The sequence below is a fragment of the Pseudophryne corroboree genome, chromosome 3, assembly GCF_028390025.1.
Source record: "Pseudophryne corroboree isolate aPseCor3 chromosome 3, aPseCor3.hap2, whole genome shotgun sequence".
NCBI classification, from domain to species: Eukaryota; Metazoa; Chordata; class Amphibia; order Anura; family Myobatrachidae; genus Pseudophryne; species Pseudophryne corroboree.
The window spans coordinates 580,689,230-580,706,288 of record NC_086446.1 but is presented as its reverse complement, the minus strand read 5'-3'; the positions used below and the strand labels follow the sequence as shown (position 1 = coordinate 580,706,288).

General features: G+C 45.0%; 1 protein-coding gene and 1 long non-coding RNA gene across 3 annotated transcripts in view; one reads left to right on the top strand and one right to left on the bottom strand.

The window, feature by feature from the left end:
- LOC135056353 (uncharacterized) overlaps positions 1 to 2,434 on the bottom strand; it is a 45,102-nt gene extending 42,668 nt beyond the window's left edge. The window contains exon 1 of the long non-coding RNA XR_010243959.1: positions 2,324 to 2,434. This is a non-coding gene — a long non-coding RNA (uncharacterized LOC135056353). The remainder of the gene's footprint in view (positions 1 to 2,323) is intronic.
- PSD (pleckstrin and Sec7 domain containing) overlaps positions 1 to 17,059 on the top strand; it is a 747,912-nt gene that overhangs the window by 42,507 nt on the left and 688,346 nt on the right. The window lies entirely within an intron of this gene.

Genomic DNA, 17,059 nt, shown 5'->3' with positions numbered 1-17,059 from the left:
TGTAACATTTCATCTGTAAGTGTACTGCTAAGAATGAGCAGGCTACACCCACGTATGTTCTGCCAGCAGCAGAGACCGTATGCCACCTCCTTTTCCTGACACCCTTAATTAGAACACAGTTTTAAAATGATGCCTGTGTTTAGGGTCAAATGTAGGAGATCTATTCATGTAACTAAACCATACTTGCCTACTTTTGAAAACTTGTTTCAGGGAGATTTCAGGTGGTACCAGAATGCTTTGCGCGGTGCGCTGTTGAGGGTGTGCCACGCTCTGCCCAAAGAGCGTGTCTAGCGCCACCTTTGAGCGTATTTATTGCCATCAGGCAGTGGTGCAAGCAGAAAACAACTCTTGGTGGTATAGTGTGCGCGCAAGGGGCGTGACTACGGAAAACTGGAGTGTGTGAACATGAGGGGGGAGAGTGAGGCCACAGTGGGGAGAGTAGAGTCACAGGGGGTAGAGTAGGGGACACAGGGGGAAGAGTAGTGGACACAGGGAGCAGAGTGGGACCACAGACGGTAGAGTAAGGGACATAGTAGGGAGAGTGGGGCCACAGGGGGAAGAGTAGGGGACACAGTGGGGAGTGTGAGTCCACAAGGGGAGAGTGGGGCCACAGAGGGGAGCGTGGGACCATGTGCAGGCACTCACCTTCAACACTGGGCGTGCACCGTGGGAAGCAGGGGGGAGTGGGGGACACAGGGAGCAGAGTGGGGGGCACAGGGGGGAAGAGTGAGGCCACAAGGGGGAGTGTGGGGGAAACAGCGAGAAGAGTAGGGGACACAGTAGGGAAAGTGAAGCCACAGTGGGGAGAGTAGGGGACACAGTGGGGAGGAAGGCCACAGGGGGAAGAGTGGGGGACACAGTGGGGAGAGTGAGTCCACAAGGGGAGAGTGGGGCCACAGAGGGGAGCGTGGGACCAGGTGCAGGCACTCACCTTCAACACTGGGCGTGCACCGTGGGAAGCAGCAGCAGCAGCACCATCCCCGCAGACAAATCCCCAGAGCTCCGGAGCCGGAAGGCTCACACCAGGGGAGCTAGTAGACCGAGCCGTGCCATCACCACAGAGAGCCGGGAACCATAGCACATGCAGCAAGGGAAGGAGAGAGCACGCCGAGCGTGTAGGACAGACAAAGCTAGGAACAGCACTGCTTCCTCACCTCGTTAGCGGCCGTTACCATGGTAACAGGCCGCTGGTTGGCTGAGAGACAGCCATTCTCAGCCAACCACGTTAGCGGCCGTTACCATGGTAACAGGCCGCTGGTTGGCTGAGAGACAGCCATTCTCAGCCAACCAGCGTCCTGTTATGACATGGGTACTTTAATACAAAAGCTTTCACAGCAGCTGCGGGACGGGCGGTATGGCATACCAGCTGCCAATCTCTTAACGGCCCGTACCGCCATACTTTCACCTCTGCTCAGGGGTGTGTCCTGCAATGGCAGGTGAAAACTATAGTACTATACGTGGAAGAAAAAAACATTTGTGAGAAGAGACGGACACTGTACTGTACACTAGTGCAGGACTCTGTAAATTTATATTATATATATATATATATATATATATATATATATTTATATTTCTAAAAACAAGGATGAAGAGAAATTGCGCTCATAGTGCAGATCAATTTTTATTAAGTAAAACAATATCACAGGACAGGTCAGACAATGATATTAAGACTCGTACCCTGATCATCCACACTGTGGGCTGGTTACTACATGGTAGTATGTACTCCACAAGGCTAATGCTGCATACCGCCGTCCGGGACCATACACCGCGCCGCCGGCTGTGGATAACAGCCGTGACCCGTCAGGACACCGCGCCACGGGGCCTTTTGGAATGAACAATTCAAATGGAGAATAGAGCGTCTGGCAGTCCACGCCCCAACGTGTTATCCACAGCTGGCGGCACGGTGTATGGTCCCGGGTAGCGGACGGCAGTATGCAGCATTAGCCTTGTAGAGTACATTCTACCCAGTGCACACTACCACATACAGCCCCCCTCCCCCATAACAGACGCAGTACACATAGCACCATATATACTGTATTATACACAACCCCCTCTTATATTATACCCAGTGCACCCAGCACCATATTACATAACACATGCCCCCCCTCCCCCATAATATATCCAGTACACACAACAATATATGTTGTATTATACACTACCACTCTTCCCCTCATATTATACCTAGTACACACTGCACCATATTACACACACACATATTGATTATAACCCCCCCTGCCATTTGATACACATCACCACATTAAAGTACTTAATACAAAGCCCCCCTCCCCTGTTTTAACCCCAGTACACACACACCCCCACTTACTGTAGCTTTGTTGCCCAGGGACAGTGTGGGAAGGCAGGTCAGGGCAGCCACATCCATCTAGGATCAGGAAGAGGGAGGCTGGGGCTGGGCCGTTACATGCTGTGCACTCAGAGTGTGGTGGGCGGGGCCAGCCACAGTGAAGCAGAGCCCTGTATGCCGGCTCATTGTGCTTCACTGTACGGGCTGCACCGCTGGGTATTCCCCCGGCACTACCTCCGCTCAGACTACCCGGCTCCACCGCACAGCAGAACGGCTACCACGTCTCCTGTGCAGGCCCCGCCCCCAGCATTTTCATGGAGGTAATGCTAGAATCCGGGAGGGCTGGCAAGGTTTGCGGGGCAGCGGGAGGCTCCTTTAAAAATCGGGAGCCTCCCGCTGAATGCGGGAGGGTAGGCAAGCCTGAACTAAACCCTGTATATTTCTTATCTATGTAACTAGCTGAAGTGCCCAGCAATGTCTGGGTCATTTCTTATCTTTCTTTGCCATTTTTCTGTTATTCCTGTTTGACATGTGTGATGAATTTATCATGTTATTTCACAAATATTGACAAATTGTGAACTAACATTCTAAATTAATCCCTTGTTTCAAACAGACAGATTCAATGGTTAGTAGTTTCACTACCGACTTTAAATATAAACCAAATCCTTGTTTCAAACAACCTGACAAAGTTCTCATTTAATTTTTAGCATGTTTTGAAGTGTTTATGAATAAGTTGCAACCACCAAAGTATGTACGCAATGTGTGAACGTAAATACACAGTACACAAAATCTGTATATGAGGTAACGTAACGGTTTCAACATATTCCAAGACACATTTGAAAAATATATTTTGCTGATGATAGTTTACCTGACTTGATGTATAGAACATAGTAATGTCATCCAGAGTGATATAATTATATATATATATATATATATATATATATCCATGACAGAATAAAATAAAATTATATCTGTGAATTGCCTAAATAGGCGTTTGAAGAGGAATTTGGCCTGTGTCAGTGACCAATTCTTTCTTCCCTCCATTGAACCCCCATATCTTCTGACGATAATGCCGTCTTGCAGCAATGTATTTGGAAAGATGGCTCATGAGAAAAAGATAGCAAAATCTATGGCATATACATGGCTAGATAGATGGCGCCGCTAGCAGAAGGCAATAGTGGGGCTGCTGCTTGCCGTAGCACAGTATCTGTTCTGTTGACCCATAGACCCATGTGTTCCTCACACCTTGCACCAATTATTGATAAGCCACAGTAGATAATGCTGTCACAGTCACATCATGCGTGAAGTTTAATGTTTATTCTTTCATACTGAGATACCGTTTGATTCATAATCAGAATTATATTTTAACTATTTTGCTTATAATTATACTAGCATTTGGCCCCAGTGCTGCCTTTGTTTTTAGCTTTTTCTCTCACCCCTTCTTCCTCCTCTCCAGGTGCTAGTACGGGCTAGTCCCTGCTACTGCTGAGACATGACTACATACTTAACTACTTTACTGGATGGTCTTGGAGTCTCCTGATTTTTTTGGGTAGTCCCCCAGACCCCATGAATAGTGAGTGCCACCCACTTCCTAGAGAATTGGGCAGAATGGGTAGAATAATATAGGAAACCACAGGTCCGTAGGGCCACCGGGTGGGGCAAATATGATAAGATTCAATGAGAATGATTGAAGAACCTGCACCCACCCGCAGAATGGTCACTTGCATCTTCTCTCTGGGCTTCTCCTGGAGAGGAGAATAAAAACACTGCCTGGAGGGCTGCTGCGGTTCCAGGCTCTGGGTAGCTCATAGCACTGTAGTAAACAAGGTAAGTAAAAGGTGCAATATGGGTACCAATCTGGTGTTTAGCGGAGCATGCTGGTAAGCAGGGGGAAATGTTAGTTTCCGGGCAGAGTATGCTGGTGTCTGGAAGGAGTTTGTTGGTGCACTGGGGGAGAATGTTGCTGTGCAAGGGAGCATGTTGGTGTAAAGGAGGAGTATGTTGGTGTGCAGGGGGTCATGTTGGTGTGCAATGGATTATGTTGGTGTCGAGATGGAGTATGCTGGTGTGCAGGGGGTCATGTTTGTGTGGGGGGGATGATGATGGTGTGCGTGGGCAGTATGATGGTGTGCAGGGGATCATGTTTGTCTCCAGACGGAGTATGCCGGTGCACAGGATGGAGTATGTTGAGGTGCTGCAGGGAGAATATTGGTGTGCTGGAAATCAGTTTGGTGTGCCGGGGGAAGCATGTTGGTGTGACGAGTCGCATTTTGGTGTGCAGGAGGAAAATGTTGGCTTGCAGGAAAAGTAGGGTGTTATGCAGGGGGATCATGTTGATGTGCAGGAGGCTTATTAGTGTGCTTAGGGGAGTTATAGTGAGTGAAGGGAATTACATTGGGTGAGATACTGGGTCAAAGTGTAATGGTGAGTGAGGGGAATTAAAGTGGGTATAAAAATAGGGTCATTATATATATATATATATATATATTATATATATATACACAGAGCCACCAAGGGTAATTACTAAAAATGGAAGTGGAGGGAGCACCATAGCATGCACTTGTCCGGGCACTATAGCTCCATGCACCACCTATACTGCTCCTGGTCCAATACTGTCTTACCTCCTCAGACCCAGCACTCAGCTGCTGAATTGTGTTCCACCTTTGCAGAGAGCCATGCATCCACTGAGGTGGCCCGGCTGTTGGCCATCGGTCCAGAGCAGTGCATTCCCCAATGCATTTCTGACCACTGGCTAGATTTAAGGACAAAAGAGAAGCAAAGATAATCAAGTTTAGCAGTTTAAAAGAATTTATTACTATAAACAACAAAAATACATGATAAAATATGTCATGAAAAAAACATAACAGCAAATAGTGAATTGCTTTAGTAAGCTCCTGTAGAGACCATATGAAACAGTCCATGATATATCTGGTGGATTTATAGATATATATTAAAGTGCATTGATGGACATTCCTCTGTAATTAACCCACAGCTGCTAGGGCAATTTGATGGAACTAAAATCGTAAGTCAATATAAATTGATATCCTTCCCTGGTTAGAGGATAATGCTCACCGCTGGTAGGGGTTCAGTACAGTGGCGTGCGGTGAGGTCAGTGGCTGGTGAGGCACTACAGCCATAATGTCCACCGAATCTGCCGATGACCCCTACCGCCGCCGAGTAAATGCCCGCTACTGACCCTGAGTCGATGCCCTGTGCCACCGCCAATGGCTTACAAACTCACCCACCATCAACTGACCCAGCCCTCCGCCACTAATTTGCATCTCAGTCCGATGCCGCCAATGCCCGCTGCCTGCCTGCTCATCATACTTGTGATATATTGTAAATTTTTATAGAAAAAAAAATAGTGTTTGGGACTGGGAAGGGAGTGGGAGGAGGACATGAATGCAATTTTGTTGTCCAGGGCTTCCATTAACTTAATGGAAAAGGGTCTGTATGGGTTAAAAAAAAAATGCGTGAGGTCCCCCTTCCTAAGTGTAACCAGCCTCGGGCTCTTTGAGCCGGTCCTGGTTGTTTAAATACTGGGGAAAAATTGAACAGGGGTTCCCCGTATTTAGACAACCAGCACCGGGCTCTTAGTCCGGTCCTGGTTCCAAAAAATACGGGGGACAGAAGACGTAGGGGTCCCCGTATTTTTGAAACCAGCACCGGGCTCCACTAGCCAGGGACATAATGCCACAGCCGGGGGACACATTTACGTAGGTCCCTGCGGCCGTGGCATTACCCCCCCAACTAGTCACCCCTGGCCGGGGTTCCCTGGAGGTGTGGGGACCCCTTAAATGAAGGGGTCCCCCCCTCCAGGCACCCAAGGGCCAGGGGTAAAGCCGGAGGCTGTCCCCAGCACCCCTAGGCGGTGGGTGCCATAAGTGTGTAAAAAAAAGAGTATTGTTTTTTGTTGTGGAACTGCAAGGCCCAGCAAGCCTCCCCCGCTTGCTGGTACTTGGAGAACCTCAAGTACCAGCATGCGGGGAAATAACGGGCCCGCTGGTACCTGTAGTTCTACAACAACAAAAATACCCAAATAAAAACACAACTCGCACACCGTGACAGTAAAAGTTTATTAAAAACACACTTACACACTCACACATACTTACCTACATCCCACGCCGGTCACGTCCACTTGTCCAGTAGAATCCAATAGGTGGTTCCTGTAAAAATAAGAGAGAGATTACTTACCTACATCCCACGCCGGTCACGTCCACTTGTCCAGTAGAATCCATATTGGAACCAGGCACCTGGAACAAGAATAGAAATAAATACTTACAAGAGAGAGAGAGAGAGAGTGTCCCGGGCTCACTCTCACTCACAGACAGCTCACGGCCCGTTGCTTAGCAACGGGACGCGCCTGGCAACACAAGTCACAGTGCCGCAGGCAGGAAGGAGGCGGCAGCGGCTGGAGGCGGAGGGCCAGGAGGAGAGGTGAGCACTACGGGGACAAGACAACACAAACATACAAACATAGGGGGTCATTCCGAGTTGTTCGCTCGCAAGCTGCTTTTAGCAGCATTGCACACGCTAAGCCGCCGCCTACTGGGAGTGAATCTTAGCTTATCAAAATTGCGAACGAAAGATTAGCAGAATTGCGAATAGACACTTCTTAGCAGTTTCTGAGTAGCTCCAGACTTACTCGGCATCTGCGATCAGTTCAGTGCTTGTCGTTCCTGGTTTGACGTCACAAACACACCCAGCGTTCGCCCAGACACTCCTCCGTTTCTCCAGCCACTCCAGCGTTTTTCCCAGAAACGGTAGCGTTTTTTCACACACTCCCATAAAACGGCCAGTTTCCGCCCAGAAACACCCACTTCCTGTCAATCACATTACGATCACCAGAACGAAGAAAAAAACTCGTAATGCCGTGAGTAAAATTCCTAACTGCATAGCAAATTTACTTGGCGCAGTCGCACTGCGGACATTGCGCATGCGCATTAGCGACTATTCGCTCCGTTGCGAGAAAAAAATAACGAGCGAACAACTCGGAATGACCCCCATAGAACTCACCCCTCACTCCTGCTTCAGGCTCGTCGCTCCAACGCCAGTCACAGCCGCCGGGTCCCGCCGCCTCTTCCCCCTCCAGCGTCGTGTTGGTGATTGGACAGCGGATCCAGCACTGGATCCGCTGCCCAATCACAGGTGCCTCGCTGACATGGGGGTGGTGTCCCTGTCAGCGAGGCACTTGTTTCAGTGCCGCTTTCCTGCTTTGTTTCAATGGGCTTTTACAGCCCAGTGTTTGGCCCCGCCCCCCGCTCTGCCCCATTCCCATTATCCACGGGAGGCACTGCTATCAGTGCCTCCCAAACTCATTTAAATGCATCAAATTATTAGAATTAAATAAAGAAGATACTTATGACACAGACTATGTGTCAAAAGTATCTTCTTTGTATGATTTTAATAATTAATCACAGGGGAGGCACTGCCTCCCCTGCCTCCCCTGACTGCACGTCCCTGGGTTGCACTAACAGTGTAGCATAAGCAGCACCAGGATAGGTCCGTTCAGGTATGCAGTTGAAGCCCCTTAAGGCGTTTCTCCGCTATGTTAGGCTAGCGGTTTCATCAGAAGGTATCCACATGGACTGGTAATTAGTGATTGCAGGTGTAAAGCATCAATTGATACAGGTGCTATCGTAAATCCCAAGCAAGCAAAACACAAGTTGTTTTAACAGTTATAAATCGTATTAAGGACACATATTATTTATACATAGTGAACAGAGAATACATAAAACATCGCTTAAATAGATTAAGATAAAATCGAGTGCTTAGTAACAAACAAGCATGCTGTAGGAGTGGCATAATTTCACAAATTTGCCTTTGTATTACCAAGTATAAATATTTGAAATTAGTCAACAGACTAATGCAGAGATCTGTGGTATAGAGGGACCTGGGTACAATCCTAGTGTCACCTAGATGATTTCTATTTATTTATTTCTTTATTGTTTAATAATAATTTAAAATATTGTTCTTACTTACTTCATAGTACTAGTATAGAGAGAAATAATTATATAAATATTTATACTTGTATTCGCAAAGCGGACAAGAAAACTAGTACTACAGAATATAAAGAAAAAATATATAGAGGCTATTATATATACCTCAGGCAATATGGAGCACTGGTATGAGCCACATCTTTATAAATGGTAGCACCAAAAACATGACTAATAGATTTCATCAAATTGATATAATAGATATACCGGAATTTATCTTATACGTATAGATATATCTATAGATTGACACATTAAATAGAGTGAAGGTAGCAGGAACAATTTACATCAATAATAAATAGAAAGGGCCAGAATAAGAGGACAACAATCATCCATACATATACTGATGGGTGAATATATGTCATAATGTCATCTGTCATAATGAGATTGACAGATGAACAACAAGAAATGTACTCCAAGCAGAAAAATAAGGGGGAGGGGAGGGGAGGGCGAGGGAAGGATAGGTAGGGGAAATATAGGGTAAAGGGGGAATAAGCAAGAGAAACGGAAGGAGAGGAGAATACATGAAGGGTGAAGCGGGCATTAGAGTAAATACTAATAAAATGTTATTGAGATTGATGGACTCATTGAGCCCCCCCCCCCACTCCCCCCTGGAAATAATCCAATAGGCTTCCCTTCTGCAGAGAAGACTAAATCGGCCACCTCCTCTTGGGGTGACCTTAATCTTCTCAATACCTTGTAGTTTGAGAACATCTGTATCACTAGAGGCAGAACTCTGGGAGGCAACGGAGTCAACTGCCGCCGGGCTCCTGCTTTGAAGGGGGGCACTTCACCTCCGGTTCTGTGTGTTCAGCGACATTAATCAATTAAGTTAATTGACAGCAGCCGGTATCTCTTCCGCAGCCGATTTCCCCACTAGTCCCTGCACCTTACAAATCACACCCTCTTTATTATAGATACACTGGAAGCAGACACCTTACTGATGAATCTATTTGCTCCTATAAAGGAAACATGAGAATTCTAACTATATGAAGTTATTTCTCTGACAATTACAAATAACTTCATATAGTTAGAATTCTCATACTTCCTATGCAAGAGCAAATATCTCCATCAGTAAGGTGCATGCTTCCAGTGTAATAGGTTGTGGGTTCTAATCTTGGATATGACACTTGCAAATTAATTGTCAGAGAAATAATCAGCATTGTGAGTGACTGAGCAGATCCATGTAGTGTGTGGTTGGACCCCTACATAGATCTGCCTAGTTGCAACGGTTTTGTAGTATCTTCATATAGTTAGAATCTGCAGGCTTGCTATGCAGGTGCAAATAAAGATAGATAGACAGATAGATAGATAGATAGATAGATAGATAGATAGATAGATAGATAGATAGATAGTATATATATATGGGGGGTCACCAATAATTTTCTTGCCCCCGGGCAACTGGGACAAACTTACGCCACTGTGTATCACCTCTGTGTCTTGATTTTATATGTCGAGACAGACTGTGTAGAGTGGATCCTCTAAGTATGTTACGTCTATGTTCCAAGAACCTGACGATCATGGGATGGGTGGTCCTCCCAACATATTGCATCCCACAGTTACATGAGATGAGATAAATGACAAAGGTAGAGTTACAATTGATGTGGCTAGTAATCTCAAACATTAAGCTCACGGCGGTGGAACAAACTTGTGTACTTTTATTCAGTAGGAATTTGCAAATAATGCAGCTAAATCTGCCACATTTAAAGCAGCCTTTAACATTCAAAAGTTTATTTAACCAGGAGGGACTTCAGAAACTTTCTGTAGATTCCACTTTAAAGTGGCTAGGAGCCAGATAGCTCTGATGATTTCTATTCTTTTTGAAAACTACTTTGGGTCCATCAGCCAAACACGTAGATAGTATCTTATCTGATTTTAAAATAGCAAAATTCTTTTTGATGACCCTTTTGATGTCTTTAGAATAAGAATTGTATTTAGAAATAAAAGTCAGATTATGTTCATATACTGTATACTCATATACTTCTATGCTTGAGGTTATTTTACTAAGAATGGTTTTTCTGTCTTTTGAGCCAACCTCATCCAGATGTGCTCCGGATAACTCTGCTCGGAAAAAGCACACATGAGCTCTTCAGCTTGTTGTGTACACTTCTCAAATTCTGAACAATTTCTTAGGAGTCTCAAATATTGGCTCTTAGGAATGTTATCTAGCCAAGGTTTGTAATGGCAGCTTTGAAAATTTAGATAGCTATTACAATCTACCTCTTATAAGTAGAGGTCAGGATTTTACCATTCTCAATATTCAGAGCAATATCCAGGAAGGTAATATTGTTACAGTGTATAGTGCTCGTTGTTCCTGGTTTGACGTCACAAACACACCCAGCGTTCGCCCAGACACTCCTCCGTTTCTCCAGCCACTCCCGCGTTTTTCCCAGAAACGGTAGCGTTTTTTCCCACACGCCCCTAAAACGGCCTGTTTCCGCCCAGAAACACCCACTTCCTGTCAATCACATTACGATCAACAGAACGATGAAAAAACCGTTAGTAATATTCCTAACTGCATAGCAAATTTACTTGGCGCAGTCGCAGTGCGAACATTGCGCATGCGCATTAAGCGGAAAATCGCTGCGATGCGAAGAAAATTACCGAGCGAACAACTCGGAATGACCACCATGGTTTTGCCCAACTGCTAACAAATTTGCTGCTTCGATCAGGTCTGACTTACCCCCCAACTTGGCTTGAATTAAGTATACGGGGCAAACCAAATCTTAATTGAAGGTGTGATCACAAGGCCGACAAGGTACACAGGGTGGGGCTGGCATGCCTTCCATTTTCTAAGCCTGATAAGATCACCACATTAATGCCTCCATTGACTCTGTTCATCATACATGTGTCCACTCCCTCCTTCTCTCTCTCTTCTTGCTTTGAGGATAGCAGCATAGTGGCACAGTAACAGTTGGCCAAACTGTCCAAGGGATGAGGAGTTAGGCCATTCATAACACCACAGTGGCTACAGAGCAGTGGTGAGTAACTAGCTGAAGACAAGTAGATGAGAAGGTCCAGAGGTAAGACCCTTAAATATATGTTAGTAAATTCACTGACACACAAATATATTTATGAATACATTTTCATTGTTTGGGAGGTGCAACATTTAAAGTGAAAAGTCTATTCGTTAATTTGAACATATTAATTTCTATGAGGAAAGCGACGAGGATGACATATGAGTGCCTGCAAAGCGGCTGTCACTGCTGAGATTGTTTGTGAACCTGGACTAGTACTGGACACTGGGTTCGGTCTTGAGTGCAGTGGACAGAATCGGGCTGACTTAATGAATGATCTGCTCATCCAGACGTGGCAGTCAGGCAGTATTTGCTAAGAGGAAAAGTGACCAGCTATGGGTACTGGAACACTGTTGTCACCTACTGGAGAGTTACGTGAGGACTGGTGAGTTGACGGAATGCTGGGGGGATCAGCAATGCAGGAGAATCACAGATCACTGTCTGGAACCAGTGTGATAGCTGTCGATGAGGCTGAGAACAACAATGACTGTAGATGTACCTGAGGACATCAGCAATTACCGTAGAGGAAGTTGAGGTCATCAGCAATACTTGTAGACGGGGCTGAGATGGTCGACAATACTTGTAGACGAAGCTGAGGGCGTCAGCAATGCTTGTAGACGAAGCTGAGGATATCAGCAATAATTGTAGATGAAGCAGAGGATGTCGGCAATACTTGTAACTGAAGCTGAGGATGTCAACAACATGGGTTTCCAGATGCTGGGCAGCTGAGGTAGCGCAATGGGGATTCCAAATGCTGTGCAGTGCAGTGTCGGCACTGCTGGTTTCTCAGTAGCGGTGATGCGTTGGTTTTGCACAATGAGTACTGCAATGTTATAGTCAGCAGTGGCAGGTTTTCCGGACACTATGGTGCACTACCTTGCGCAGCGGTGAACTGGAAGCTGGATAGCTGGAAGCTGGGATTGAGCCAGCAGTACAGGGTAGCTGGATAGCTGGAAGCTGGGATTGGAGCAGCAGTACAAGATAGCTGGAAGCTGGGATTGAACCAGCACTTCTGGATAGCTGGAAGCTGGGATTTAGCCAGCAGTACAGGATAGCTAGATAGCTGGTAGCTGGGATTGAATCAGCAGTACAGGATAGCTGGATGCTGGTAGCTGGGATTGAACCAGCAGTACTGGATAGCTGGTAGCTGGGATTGAACCAGCAGTACAGGATAGCTGGTAACTGGGACTGAACCAGCAGTACAGGATAGCTGGAAGCTGGGATTGAACCAGCAGTACAGGATAGCTGGATGCTGGGATTGAACCAGCAGTACAGGATAGCTGGTAACTGGGACTGAATCAGCAGTACAGGATAGCTGGAAGCTGGGATTGAACCAGCAGTACAGGATAGCTGGATGCTGGGATTGAACCAGCAGTTCAGGATAGCTGGATAGGATACTCAGTTATGCAGGCTTGTAGATATACTGGAGATTGTATTGACCAGTGATGCACGTTTACAGGTATACCGGAGATAGGATAACCAGCGGTGCAGGTTTGCAGATATCCTGAAGATGAGATAACCAGCGGTGCAGGTTTGCAGATATACTGGAGATGATATAACCAGCAGTGCAAGGTTGCAGATATCCTGGAGATAGGATCACCAGTGGTGCAGGGTTACAGATATCCTGGAGATAGGAGTCAGCAAGTGCTGAAGTTAGTAATCCACTGTCTCTTTAAGCAGGAGATTGCAGGAGCTCTCTGCAGGTTTGAGGACAACAAAGCACTGTCAGCTTCCCAGTGCTTGGACCTGGAATATATACCCCTTGCTCTCTGGTGATAGGCTAAAGGCATCACATGTCAGGGAAACACTACCTGATCAGGAAGTAACATGCAGTACTCCAGACTAGGCTTCAGAGTGGACTGAGGCCTAGCAGGCCGGGAAGGAGCAGAAGCCTAACTATCCTGAAATCGATGCTGTAACTGACAGCGCGGGACGCCGGATGGACCAGCGAATGGCGGACAGCGCTTTGGACTGCGCCGCAGGTAGGTCGAGTGCGAATGGGAAGCGCTGTAAACCTCAGTTTTGTGACAGCGGCTATTGTATGCATATCGATCTATGTTTCACACTTTGCATGCATATGAGCCGCAGTGTGCACGTACAGAGTATGATTCATGAGTGCGGTCGCAGCAAGATTTTAATTGTAAAGTGAGTGACAAGAAGTCAACATTTGGGGGTGGTAATGGGGCAATTGGGGTAATGGGTCATACGAACGCAGGCGTGACAGGGCCGTTCAGACGGTGTTTTGTGGGCGTGCATATATTAACATCTGCGATCACACTTGCTACTGGAGAGGCTTGTACATCCTGGGAGAGCATCTCAGCCTGCTCATCTTCAGAGGCACTCAGGCTCAGCGTGGTGACCCATTGTGTGACTTTGTTAGCAAGATTTTGCAATCATGTTGCACCGTACGCAAAAGATGCGATCGCAGTGGGTGTCCTTTTGCACAGGTGAGCCTCTGCCCATTTTAGCATACAATCGCAATTGCATACGACAGATCATTGCAACAGGAGTAGAAAGAACAGCAGCAACCGAATGACCCCCACAGAGCGTTTTAAGTGTAAATGTATAATTGTTTATAAATAGTGAGATTTAAGTGTTCCATTTCCTCAGCTGCAACAAAATATGTTTTGCATTAGTACTTAAAGCTGATAAAAGTGCTAGCATGAAAAGGGCCCATGAGACATCACCCTAAGAGGGGGTGGGGATGGGGGTGGGGGGTGTCCTTGCAAGGTCTCCTTCCTCTTGACTTTCTATCACCCTGATCATTATTTTGTAGAAGTAATCTGTTTGGCTTTAACTCATTGATTAGCAAAAGCAGGGTAAGAAGTAGCAAGATTCATTATATACCCTTTGAATAACAGCAGAAATCTCTTTGGAGCAGAACACTTACATAACAATGTGCAAAATAAATTCAGTATCATTCGAGTGCTGGGACAGCTGCTCTAAAAAGGCCTACAATATCTAAATATACCAGGTAGCCATTTAACCTACTTTAGACAAGGGCAGAGTCCTGGATTTAAGGATATTCATGCTTGAGCAAGGACTCAAGCATTGATATCCTTAAGCCCTGGACTGTAATGGCGGAGGGAGGAATCCAGAGAACCACAAGGAAACTCTAGAAATACAGGTGGAACCTACAAACTGCACCATCAGAAATATGTGATCCTGTGGAGTTTGGTATAGAAAAATATAAAAGATGTTTTTGTAAACAGGTAGTAATTGAACTCAAGTGAATGAATGAGAAAATTTTGCTAAATAAACTCAAAAGCGTGGGACTGGATTATAAAACAGTTAAATGGATAAGAACCTGGTTTCAGGATAGGAAACCGACAGTTGTAGTAAAATGGAGTGTATTCTATGGAGGGAAATGTTACCAGTGGAGTACCGCAGGGATCTGAACTTGGACCAGCGCTCTTTAATATCTTTGTTGGTGACATTACAAATGGTATTGAATTTCTGTTTGCAGATGACACAAAGATATGCAACAGGGTAGACACACTGGGAGGGGAAAAACAAATGATTGATAATGTAGGTAGACTTGAGAAATGCTCAAGAACATGGCAACTACAATTTAATGCTAAAAAATGCAAAATCATGCACTTGGGTCTCAAAAACCCAAAGGCTAAATTTAGTAACAATGGCACTCTACTGGAAACTACTGAGGAGGAAAGAGATCTAGGAGTCACTATTTCAGGTGACTTAAAGGCAGGTAAGCAATGTAACAAAGCAATGAGGAAGGCAAGTCAGATGCTTGGCTGCATTGGGAGAGGAATCAGCTGCAGAAACAAAGAAGTAATAATGCCACTGTATAGGTCATTGGTATGGCCCATCTGGAATATTGTGTCCAGTTCTGGAGACCATATCTCCAGAAGGACATAAATACATGAGAGAGCTTACAAGGAAGGACAACTAAAATGGTGTATAGCCTACATCAAGGGGGGACATGATAGAAACTTTCAAATATATGAAGGGTTTTAGCAAAGTACAGGAGGGAAACTTTCTTCATAGGAAGAGAAGTATTAGAACTTGAGGACATACATAGAATATGGAGGGAGGCAGGCTCGGGAAATTTAAGGAAAAATTAATTCACAGAAAGGGTATTGGATAAGTGCAATAGCCTTCCATCAGAGGTGGTAGAGACTAAGTCAGTACAGCAATTTAAACTTGCTTGGGATAGGTATATGAATATCCTTACAAATAACTAAGGTTTAAAGGGGTTTGAGATTGCCTAAAGAATTTAAAAAAAGGGCAGACTATATGGGGCAAGTGGTTCTTATCTGATGTCAAATTCTATGTTTCTATGATAAGAATTGCAGATTTTTGAGCCTTGGACAACCCCATTGTTATTAAAATAAATGAAGAGCTTAAATACCAAAGGCTAGCAAGCTAGATATAAATAAAATGTATCCCAAGATCTGCGAACATCTTATATCAGCTTGTACAAGCTAATCATTTCAGTGCAGCCTTTTTATATACAGGTGCAACTGCAAGTGTGCCAATGATTTTTGAGACACAGGAGGCACTGCAGCATAAATTACATCTGTTCCAGAACCAAAACAGGTTTCAAGCTGTTGCATAAGAATGAGAAACAATAGGAATAGGTCTTGGCCTGCTGTTTATAATACGCACACACTGAAAGTATGGAATATTTGTTACATTTAATGATAGCTACCATTCTGCCACTGTATTAGTATCTCTCCATCATTGATATATATACTGATATATATTTTTTGAGGCTGTTGCATACCAATATCTGTTTTAACAAGTTTGCATTTTGCAAAAGCTGCAGTTTGTCTACATTATGTTGATTTCTTCCCAAAGTGCAATTTGATGCTAACGCTTTTCATATAATCTCTCATTCTAACAGATCTTAATGCCAAATGCAGATCCTGCTAGGTTAATTACCACTGTGTCATGCTTTACATTGGACTCAGTTGAATATCTGGAACAGGATTTAATGCATCACAGTGGGACACATCCCAAAATAACTTGACTGTTGACAATCATCATTAATGAATAGCAGTTAAAAAGTCAAAGATAAAAGTCAAAAGCATTGATGCAAGTCGGTAAATAAAGCCAAACAAATCCTTGGGAACACTGGATGAGGGTAGCATGTACTGGGTTTTGGAACAGGAACTCAAGTAAGAATTGATTAGTTATAGCTATAAAAATTCAGCATATAGGGCACGATTCATGTTTGCATGGCATTGCACAGCCGCAAGGACGTGGCTGTGCAATTCCATCTATTTCAAATTCCAATGTAACAGGAGTCACCTGTAGGAGATTCTTTTAGCATTTGCGAGGATCCAAGACACAGACTCATATCACCGTTGCAACCATCGGTTGCGATTCGCGATAGTTACAGGTATCGGCCAGCATGCTTAAGCTGAAGCTTACTCAGGCTGACCATAGAATCCGGACACCGAGGTCCAGGAAGTCTGAGTCTGAAGACACAGATCCTGGACCTGTCACGTCTTCAAAACAGCGATGGCATGCCCCACCCCAAACATCATATTTGTACATGTAACATTGGGTTTGCAAAGAAATATGAATCAGAACCATTGTCCAAACTGCAATGATCTTTCTCAGTGTGTCTAATTTTCTGTCTTCTATATCTTAAAATATACCCCTGAAGAAGTCCAACCTAAAGGATGAAACGTGTTGGGTGATTTAAACGACCTGAAAATATACAGTGGATCTCTTTTTTTGTGAGCACACTCCCGTAAGGGCAAAGTGCATGAACATCC